This window comes from Orcinus orca, chromosome 5 (assembly GCF_937001465.1).
Source record: "Orcinus orca chromosome 5, mOrcOrc1.1, whole genome shotgun sequence".
Lineage (NCBI taxonomy): Eukaryota > Metazoa > Chordata > Mammalia > Artiodactyla > Delphinidae > Orcinus > Orcinus orca.
The window spans coordinates 102,640,895-102,652,993 of record NC_064563.1 but is presented as its reverse complement, the minus strand read 5'-3'; the positions used below and the strand labels follow the sequence as shown (position 1 = coordinate 102,652,993).

The 12,099-nt window shown below is 37.5% G+C and overlaps 1 pseudogene; it reads right to left on the bottom strand.

The window, feature by feature from the left end:
* Window positions 1–11,723, bottom strand: part of LOC117202424 (NADH-ubiquinone oxidoreductase chain 5-like) — a 28,441-nt pseudogene extending 16,718 nt beyond the window's left edge.
* Window positions 11,724–12,099: the final 376 nt, after the last annotated feature.

Genomic DNA, 12,099 nt, shown 5'->3' with positions numbered 1-12,099 from the left:
TAGATGTTAATTCTTTCTAAATTCATCTACAGATTCATTGATCTAAACTAATCTATAGATTCAACTTTAGTCCAAATTCCAGGAGGCTTTGTTATTTTTGGTAAAAATTGACAATCTGGTAGTAAAATATATATGGAAATATAAAGGACCTGAAAGAACTAAACAATCTTGAAAAGGAATAGAAAAGCTAGAAGATTCACACTCTTGACTTTAAGACTTCCATAGAGCTACAGTAATTAATACAATGTGGAATTGGCATAAGGATAGCTAAATAGATTAATGAAAAATAAAAGCGTCCAGAAATAGATCCACTCATTTTGGTCAAATGATTTGTTGCAAATATACCAATGCAATTCATTGTGAAAAGTAAAGTGTTTTCAACAAATAATCTGCATCAACTGTATATCAATATGGAAAAAAAATGGACAATTACACTACCTCTTACCATACAGAAAAATAAGTCAAGATGGCTGGCAGATCTAAATGTCAATGCTAAAATTATGAAGTTTCTAGGAGAAAAAAAAAATCTTATCTTTGTTACCTTGGGATAGGTAGTGGGCTGAATGGTGGCCCTCAAAAAGTATTTCCACAAGAAGATGTGGCGCATATATACAATGGAATATTACTCAGCCATAAAAAGAAACGAAATTGTTATTTGTCATGAGGTGGATGGACCTAGAGTCTGTCATGCAGAGTGAAGTAAGTCAGAAAGAGAAGAACAAATACTGTATGCTAACACATATATATGGAATCTAAAAACAAAACAAAATAAAACTTCTGACGAACCTAGGGGCAGAACAGGAATAAAGACGCAGACGTAGAGAATGGGCTTGAGGTCATGGGGAGGGGGAAGGGTAAGCTGGGATGAAGTGAGTGTGTAGCACTGACATATATACACTACCAAATAGATAGCTAGTGGGAAGCAGCTGCATAGCACAGGGAGATCAACTCGGTGTTTTGTGACCACCAGGAGGGATGGGGTAGGGAGTGTGGGAGGGAGACACACGAGGGAGGGGATATGGGGATATATGTATACATATAGCTGATTCACTTTGTTATACAGCAGAAACTAACACAACAATGTAAAGCAATTATACTCCCATAAAGATGTTAAAAAACAAAAAAAAGATATGCCTACATCCTAATCCGTGGATGTGATGAATATGACCTTGTATGGCTAATGATGTAAATTAAGGATCTCAATGAGAGGAGCTTATGCTCGATTATGGCAGGGTGGGAGGGGGGCAGTAATTGCAAACACATCTATCCTTATAAGAGAGAAGTAGAGAGCAAGACAGAAAAGGAGGAGGTATGTGATCATAGAGGCAGAGACTGGAGCAATGGGACCATAAACCAAGGAACTTCTGGATCCACCAGAAGCTGGAAGGTGCACAAAAGAGACTCTAAAGTCTTCAAAGAGAGTGTAGCTCTATGAGTATCTTGATCTCCAAATTCTGGCATCTAGAACTGGGAGGTTATGGAAATTTGACACAGCAGCTACAGGAAACTGATATAGGGTACAAAGATTTCTTAAACAAAATGGAAAAAGCAGCAGCAATAACAGAAAAAATCGAGCAACTGGACATCAAAATGAAAAATTTGCTCTTTAAAAAACACCATTAAAGAAAGAAGCCAAAGCACATGAAAAAGTGCTCAACGTTGCTAATTATTAGAGAAATGCAAATCAAAACTACAATGAGGTATCACCTCACTCCAGTCAGAATGGCCATCATAAAAATGTCTACAAATAATATATGCTGGAGAGGGTGTGGAGAAAAGGGAACCCTCCTATACTGTTGGTGGGAATGTAAATTGGTACAGCCACTATGGAGAACAGTTTGAAGGTTTCTTAAAAAACTAAAAATAGAACTACTCTATGACCCAGCAATTCCAATCCTGGACATATATAAGAAACAAAAACACTAATTACAAAAGATATATGCACCCCATGTTCATTTCAGCATTATTTACAATAGCCAAGGTATGGAAGCAAACCAAATGCCCATCAACAGATAAATGGATAAAGAAGATGTGGTACATATATTCACAATAGTATATCAGCCATAAAAAAAATGAAATTTTGCCATTTGCAACAGCATGATGGCCTTGAAAGATATTATGCATAGTGAAATGTCAGACAGAAAAAGACAAATACAGTATGAAATAACATAAGTTTGTAGGTCAATTTTACTTCAAAAACAAAGAAACATAAAAACAAACTCACAGATAAAGTTATCAGATTTGTGGTTACCACAGGCGGGGGGTTGGGAAGAGGGGGGTATGGGTGAAGTCAGACAAAAGGTAAGACAAACTCCCAGTGATAAGATAAATAAGTACCAATGATGTAATGTACAACATGATAAGCATAACTAACACGGCTGTATATTATATATGAAAGTTGTGAAGAGAGTACATCCTAAGAGTTCTCATCACACACACAAAAGTTTTTTATTTCTTTAATTTGGTATCTATATGATATGATGGATATGCATTAAATTTACTGTGATAATCCTTTTATGATGTAAGTCAAATCATTATGCTGTATACCTTACACTTATACAGTGTTGTATGTCAATTATATCTCAAAAAGTTGGAAGAAAAAATTATCAAATAAAAAAGTAGAGAATTAAAAATGATAAATTAGAAAAACATCAAAGAACAGCTGATGTCAAAGATGATTCCATGTTAAAAAAAATTTTATGGTTAAACACCATACATTTTGACTAATTTGAGCTTATGCCAGGAATTTAAGAACAGAACATCAAAATTTTCTCTGCGATTCATTACAGAGCAGACTGAAGAAAAGTCATATGGTCATTTCAATAGATGCAGTAAAATTAGGAAAACTTCATACTAATTTGTAATGTAAAAAATATCTCAGTAAACTAGGAATTAAAGGGAAATTCCTTAAATTCATACAGGAAATCTATCAAAAACCTACATCAAACATCAGAGTTATGATAATCTTTATCAGAAATACCTTCAAATAAGCCAGTAAAACCCTACTAAACTCACTACTATTCAACACGGTACTAGATATCATAGCCAGTGAACAAGACAATAAAAGTAAGACTTTTAAGATCTGCAAAGAATAAAGCAAAATTGTCATTATTTTCAGATGATAATTTCAGAGAATCTAAAAATTAGCAAAAGACTTTTGTAGGACTGTTGATACAAGATCAGCAGACAAAAATCACTACTGCTCATATATATTAGTCTTAAAATATCTAGAAAATGTAGCAATAACATAATTCTATATTTAATAGCAATAAAATCTACAGCTACCATGAATAAATCAAACAAAAGATTTATAAAACATTATGGAGAAAATTATTTATTAAAGGAAATAAAAGGAAACCTGAATAAATAGAAAAATTTTGTTTATGAATTGGAAGATTTAATAAAGATGTCATTTTATCCCAATAAATGTATAAATTACAACAGTTTTCAACACAATTCCAACAATTAATGAACTAATAATTTTTTTTTAATTCCTATGAATGAAAAGTAGCAAAAGTAAAAAAGCTGGGAGAATAGCCACCAAAGTAAGGACAGTGGTTGCTTCTGAGCAGATAGAAAGGGAAAGGAGCTGGCAAAGGAAACAAAGCCAATTTAAATCTCATCAGTGGAGAGAGGAGCTTCAAGATGGCAGAAGAGTAAGACACGGAGATCACCTTCCTCCCCACAAATACATCAGAAATACATCTACATGTGGAACAACTCCTACAGAACACCTCCTGAACCCTGGCAGAAGCCCTCAGACCTCCCAAAAGGCAAGAAACTCCCCACGTACCTGGGTAGGGCAAAAGAAAAAAGAGAAAACAGAGACAAAAGAATAGGGATGGGACCTGCACCAGTGGGGAAGGAGCTGTTTAGGAGGAGAGCCTTCCATACACAAGAAACCCCTTCGCTGGCGGAGACTGCGGGAGGCGGAGGGGGGAAGCTTCGGAGCCGCGGAGGAGAGCACAGCAACACGGGTGCAGAGGGCAAAGCGGAGAGATTCCCGCACAGAGGATCGGTGCCGACCAGCACTCACCTGCTTGTCTGCTCACCCACCAGGACTGGCGGGGGCTGGGAGGTGAGGCTCCGGCTTCGGAGGTCAGACCCCAGGGAGAGGACTGAGATTGGCTGCATGAACACAGCCTGAAGGGGGCTAGTGCACCACGGCTAGCCGGGAGGGAGTCTGGGAAAAGGTCTGGAGCTGCCGAAGAGACAAGAGACTTTTTCTTCCCTCCTTGCTTCCTGGTGAGCGAGGAGAGGGGATAAAGAGCGCTGCTCAAATGAGCTCCAGAAACAGGCGCAAGCCGCGGCTTTCGGGGCAGACCCCAGAGACCGGCATGAAACGCTGAGGCTGCTGCTGCCACCACCAAGTAGCCTGTGTGCGAACACAGGTCAGTCTCCACACCTCCCCTCCCAGGAGCCTGTACAGCCCGCCACTGCCAGGGTCCCGTGATCCAGGGACAACTAATCCGGGAGAACGCACGGCGCGCCTCAGGCTGGTGCGACGTCACGCCTTCCTCTGCCGCCGCAGGCTCGCCCTGCATCTGTACCCCTCCCTCCCCCCGGCCTGAGTGAGCCAGAGCCCCTGAATCAGCGGCTCCTTTAACCCCGTCCTGCCTGAGCAAAAAACAGACGCCCTCAGGCGACCTGAACGCAGAAGCGGGTCCAAATCCAAAGCTGAACCCTGGGAGCTGTGCAAACAGAGAAGAGACAGGGAAATTTCTCCCAGCAGCCTCAGGAGCAGCGGATTAAATCTCCACAATCAACTTGATGTACCCTGCATCTGTGGAATACCTGAATAGACAACGAATCATCCCAAAGTGATGAGGTGGACTTTGGGAGCAACGATATAGGTATGTCGTTTTCCCTTTTTCTCTTTTGTGAGTAACTGTATGTGTCTGTGTGTGATTTTGTCCATATATCTTTGCTTTTACCATTTGACCTAGGGTTCTGTGTGTCCGCTTTTTTTTATTACTTAAAATTTTTTTTTCTTAATAATTACGTTTATAAATTATTTTATTTTATCTTCCTCTTTCTTTCTTTCTTCTTTTTTCTCCATTTATTCTGAGCTGTGTGGAGGACAGGCTCTTGGTGCTCCAGCCAGGTGTCAGGGTTGTGCCACTGAGGTGGGAGAGCCAAGTTCAGGACACTGGTCCACAAGAGACCTCCCAGCTCCATGTAATATCAAACGGCGAAAATCTCCCACAGATCTCCATCTCAACACCAAGACCCAGCTCCACTCAACGACCAGCAAACTACACTGCTGGACACCCTATGCCAAACAACTAGCAAGACAGGAACACAACCACACCCATTAGCAGAGAGGCGGCCTAAAATCATAAGAAGGCCACAGACACCCCAAAACACACCACCAGACGTGGACCTGCCCACCAGAAAGACAAGATCCAGCCTCACCCACCAGAACACAGTCACTAGTCCCCTCCACCAGGAAGCCTACACAACCCACTGAACCAACCTTAGCCACTGGGGACAGACACCAAAAATGAGAACTACGAACCTGCAGCCTGTGAAAAGGAGACCCCAAACACAGTAAGTTAAGCAAAATGAGAAGACAGAGAAACACACAGCAGAGGAAGGAGCAAGGCAAAACCCCACCAGACCTAACAAATGAAGAGGAAATAGGCAGTCTACCTAAAAATGAATTCAGAATAATGATAGTAAAGATGATCCAAAATCCTGGAAATAGAATGGAGAAAATACAAGAAATGTTTAACAAGAGCCTAGAAGAACTAAAGAGCAAGCAAATAGTGATGGACGACACAATAAATGACATTAAAAATTCTCTAGAAGGGATCAATAGCAGAATAACTGAGTCAGGAGAACAGATAAGTGACCTGGAAGATGAAATAGTGGAAATAACTACTGCAGAGCAGAATAAAGAAAAAAGAATGAAAAGAATTGAGGACAGTCTCAGAGACCTCTGGGACAACATTAAATGCACCAACATTGTAGTTATAGGGGTCCCAGAAGAAGAAGAGAAAAAGAAAGGGACTGAGAAAATATTTGAAGAGATTATAGTTGAAAACTTCCCTAATATGGGAATGGAAATAGTTAATCAAGTCCAGGAAGCACAGAGAGTCCCATACAGGATAAATCCAAGGAGAAACACGCCAAGACACATATTAATCAAACTATCAAAAATTAAATACAATGAACAATTATTAAAATTAGCAAGGGACAAACAACAAATAACACATAAGGGAATCCCCATAAGGTTAACAGCTGATCTTTCAACAGAAACTCTGCAAGCCAGAAGGGAGTAGCAGGACATATTTAAAGTCATGAAGGAGAAAAACCGAGAACCAAGATTACCCAGCAAGGATCTCATTCAGATTTGATGAAGAAATTAAAAGCTTTACAGACAAGCAAAAGCTAAGAGAATTCAGCACCACCAAATCAGCTTTACAACAAATGTTAAAGGAACTTCTCAAGGCAGGAAACACAAGAGAAGGAAAAGACCTAAATAAACCCAAATCAATTAAGAAGATAAACAAAATTGATAAAACATTAGCCAGACTTAACAAGAAAAAAAGTGAGAAGACTCAAATCAATAGAATTAGAAATGAAAAAAGAGAAGTAACAACTGACACTGCAGAAATACAGAGGATCATGAGGGATTACTATAAGCAACTATATGCCAATAAAATGGACAACCTGTAAGAAATGGACAAATTCTTAGAAGCGCACAACCTTCCGAGACTGAACCAGGAAGAAATAGAAAATATGAACAGACCAACCACAGCACTGAAATTGAAACTGTGATTAAAAATATTCCAACAAACAAAAGTCCAGGACCAGATAGCTTCACAGGCGAATTCTACCAAACATTTAGAGAAGAGCTAACACCTAACTTTCTCAAACTCTTCCAGAATATAGCAGAGGGAGGAACACTCCCAAACTCATTCTATGAGGCCACCATCACTCTGATACCAAAACCAAACAAAGATGTCACAAAGAACGAAAACTACAGGCCAATATCACGGATGAACATAGATGCAAAAATCCTCAACAAAATACTAGCAAATAGAATACAACAGCACATTGAAAGGATCATGCACTATGATCAACTGGGGTTTATCCCAGGAATTCAAGGATTCTTCAATATACGCAAATCAATCAACGTGATACACCATATTAACAAATTGAAGGAGAAAAATCATATGATCATCTCAATAGATGCAGAGAAAACTTCTGACAAAATTCAACACCCATTTATGATAAAAACCTCCAGAAAGTAGGCATAAAGGGAATTTTCCACAAAATAATAAAGGCCATATATGACAAAGCAACAGCCAACATCGTCCTCGATTGTGAAAAACTGAAACCATTTCCTCTAAGATCAGGAAGAAGACAAGGTTGCCCACTCTCACCACTATTATTCAACATAGTTTTGGAAGTTTTAGTCACAGCAATCAGAGAAGAAAAAGATATAAAAGGAATCCAAATTGGAAAAGAACAAGTAAAACTGTCACTGTCTGCAGATGACATGATACTATACATAGAGAATCCTAAAGATACCAGCAGAAAACTACTAGAGCTAATCAATAAATTTGGTAAAGTAGCAGGATACAAAATTAATGCACAGAAATCTCTTGCATTCCTATACACTAATGATGAAAAGTCTGAAAGTGAAATTAAGAAAACACTGACATTAACCACTGCAACCAAAAGAATAAAATATCTAGGAATAAACATACCTAAGGAGACTAAAGACCTGTATGTAGAAAATTGTAAGACACTGATGAAAGAAATTAAAGATGTACAAATAGATGCAGAGATATACTGTGTTCTTGAATTGGAAGAATCAATATTTTGAAAATGACTATACTACTGAAAGCAATTTAAAGATTCAATGCAATTCCTATCAAACTACCACTGGCATTTTTCACAGACCTACAAAAAAAATTTCATAATTTCTGTGGAAACAGAAAAGACCCCGAATAGCCAAAGCAATCTTGAGAAAGAAAAACGGAGCTGGAGGAATGAGGCTCCCTGACTTCAGACTATACTACAAAGCTACAGTAATCAGACAGTATGGTACTGGCACAAAAACACAAATAGAGATCAATGGAACAGGATAGAAAGACCAGAGATAAACCAACACAAATATAGTCACCTTCTCTTTGATAAAGGCAGGAAGAAATTACAGTGGAGAAAAGACAGCGTCTTCAATAAGTGGTGCTGGGAAAACTGGACAGCTACATGTAAAGAATGAAATTAGTACACTCCCTAACACTGTACACAAAAAGAAACTCAAAATGGATTAAACACCTAAATGTAAGGCCCAACACCATCAAACTCTTAGAAGAAAACATGGGCAGAACACTCTATGACATAAGTCACAGCAAGATCCTTTTTGACCCATGTCCTAGAAAAATGGAAATAAAAAACAAAAATAAACAAATGGGACCTAATGAAACTTAAAAGCTTTTGCACAGCAAAGGAAACTATAAACTAGTTGAAAAGACAACCCTCAGAATGGGAGAAAATATTTGCAAATGAAGCAACTGACAAAGGGTTAATGTCCAAAACATACAAGAAACTCATGCAGCTCAATATCAAAAATACAAACAACCCAATCCAAAAATGGACAGATGACCTAAATAGACATTTCTCCAAAGAAGATATACAGATTGCCAACAAACACATGAAAGAATGCTCAACATCATTAATCATTAGAGAAGTGCAAATCAAAACTACAATGAGATATCATTTCACGCTGGTCAGAATGGCCATCATCAAAAAATCTACAAACAATAAATTCTAGAGAGGGTGTGGAGAAAAGGGGACCCTCATGCCCTGTTGGTGGGAATGTAAATTGATACAGCCACTATAGAGAACAGTATGGAGGTTCCTTAAAAAACTACAAATAGAACTACCATATGACCCAGCAATCCCACTACTGGGCATGTACCCTGAGAAAACCATAATTCAAAAAGAGTCATGTACCAAAATGTTCATCACAGCTCTATTTACAATAGCCAGTACTTGGAAGCAACCTAAGTGTCCATCAACAGATGAATGGATAAAGAAGATATGGCACATATATACAATGGAATATTACTCAGCCTTAAAAAGGAATGAAACTGAGTTATTTGTAGTGAGGTGGATGGACCTAGTGTCTGTCATACAGAGTGAAGTAAGTCAGAAAGAGAAAAACAAATACTGTATGCTAACACATATATATGGAATCTAAAAAGAAAAAAAATGGTCAGAAGAACATAAGAGCGAGAAGGGAATAAATATGCAGACCTACTAGAGAATGGACTTGAGGATACGGGGATGGGGAAAGGTAAGCTGGGATGAAGTGAGAGTGGCATGGACGTATATACACTACCAAACGTAAAATAGATAGCTAGTGAGAAGCAGCTGTGTAGCAGCGGGAGATCAGCTCGGTGCTTTGTGACCACCTAGAGGGGTGGGATAGGGAGGGTGGGAGGGAGGGAGATTCAAGAGGGAAGAGATATGGAGACATATGTATGTGTATAACTGATTCACTTTGTTATAAAGCAGAAACTAACACACCATTGTAAAGCAATTATACTCTAATAAAGATGTTTAAAAAAAATCTCATCAGTGAAGCTTTATTTTTCATTATAACAGTAGCTGAAGGACAAAATGTGAACATTGTGACAATTCTGGCTCCAGATTTCATGAGTACTTGTTTTAGTGATATCTTGACTTTTCTCCATTGTTTAAACTTTTCAAATAAAAAAGAAATAATATTGACTTTTTTTTTTGACAGGGTCTCCTCTGAAGGTAGATAGATGATAATAAAAAGAAGATTTTTCATTTTAATTCATTTCATCTAAAATACTTAAGGTTTCCACATAGCTGAGTTATAAACAGTTGAAATTCAATTCTGTTACCAAAAATAAGAGTAAACTACTCTCCTCTGAAAAAGCAAGCTATGGCAGTTGATTATTAACACTAACTTTTATTATGACGACTGGAACTACTGAAAAACAGGAAAAGGGCACCATTTACTCAGTTATATAATTTGCCTCCACAATGCCAATGATGTCTAAAATCCTAGAATTATATTAGTTGTTTAGAGATTGATTTAAATTATTAGAAGCTACAGGTAATAAAAGCATTGCTTTTGATCTAAAGTAATTATTAAAAAATGTTCAAGCCTGTATGAGTTACAAAGCATTCTCTTATATCTTGGCCTCATCACTAGATTAGTATCCTAAGCAATCATTTCAGCTGAAATATTTTTGAACATTGTTTTCTAGATGTACAGCTATTTTCAATTTCTACTTGTTTGTGCTTGTTGAACATCACATTGTTTAGACTGACTTGTACTGTTACTAACTCCAATTACATTCCAAAACTTTACTATTACTATTATATTTCTATTACTAAGAATCATTTTGTTCCAAAAGAGAGGGGAAGATTTCTGAAGAATCCGATATCCAACCTTGGGATAGAGTTTATCTGGGCTTGAGAGAGCCAGCCTTGTTCTCAAGCTCTTCATTTTCTGCTCAGTATGATCACTATTTGATTCAAGAGAACCTGGAGAACTTTCTTATAGAAGAGCACAGATTACATAGAACATGTAATTTGCAAATTAGTATTTACCCTTTCATTTTAGTAGTACAATGATTTATTTTAGGTAAAGAGTTAATAATACTGATTTGATCTTGTGTATCTTGAAAGATGCTCATCTCTGTTAAGGACATGAATGACTTTCATCAGGAAGAAAATTATATTCCTCAAGTAAAATTATATTCCTTAATATATTTCAAAGATTATTCCTCCACCTCATCATTTTACTATAAGGAATGTTATCCAGGGCAAAACTTGAATTGGAGTTGGTTAATCCATCCTCAAGAATGTTCCCATAGACAACACATAATAGGCAGTGTCCGTTTGATTCATCAGTTGGCGAGACTCTAAGTAGAAAAAAAAAGGAACAGCTGGATGCGTGACAGAGCATTGCTCTGTATTCTTCAGAAGAATTTATCTTATGCCACGAGGCATGGGAAGTATATTTGTATGCTCCAGAGAAACTGGTTCTAATCAAAGTTAAAGGAGAATTACAATCTCTGTTCTAAACACATGGTTGGAACTATCTCATATCTAGTACTGGGGATTAAGAAAAGGCCTAAGCAATTGGATGCATGATTAAAGATTAAAGGAATTAGGATTATTAGGTTTGGAGAAATCATGATAGAAAAGTGCCTGACCATGAGTCTTTAAATATGACATTATTATTTAAAGGACATTGACCAGCTGTTTTCCAGCCCCAGTATGTCCTGCATGTAAGAAAATATTTAAAATAGCAACACAAGAAATACAGACTAGATCACAAACTCTAGAATAAAGATATTAAGGGCTAGAAGAGACTGTATATGTGGCTATTAGAAATATTTAATACTCCTTAAGGGAGCTCATTCATATGGCTCCAGCCATATGAATCCCATAATATACGGATTGCACAAACATTTTTGGTAACATATGCATGGCATTCATTTGGATTACAAGAACTGTTGACATGACTATATAAATTATAAGGTAATGATTTTTTTATATCACTGTAAAGCAAAAAAAAAAAAGGTTGTCGAAGTACCTATCTTTCTTTTAAATCACTGATGTCTTCCCCAAATTAAGCTAAGATCGAATCTTTGCTACACTCACTGTGATTCTTTGATTCCATGGTCATAATAGGCATTCAACAGCGAGAAGGAAAATCGCATTTCCCGAAGTTTCCACATTTTTACATTTTTCTTAGTGACAGCTACAAGCTGAAATAGCTATGAGTTAATGAAGTCTGTGTGGGTGAGACTGCTTTGCTCCATTAGCAGAAACAGACTGGGCTAATTTGAGTCGTAGACAAAGCAAACTAGAAGACAGTGCTACTAGCACATCAACAACATTCTAGCATAAGGAGGAAATAAAGTTGATTAAACAAATCAGTTTTGTCACCTTTCTAAAACTCAACACACAGGCATAAAAACAGAGTACTTCTGCTACTAACTAAAATACCTTTGCCTATCTCAGTGTCATGAAGATTGTCTTCTGGTTTCTTTGAGACGTTTTATAGATTTAGCTTCTACAATTACATCTGTAATT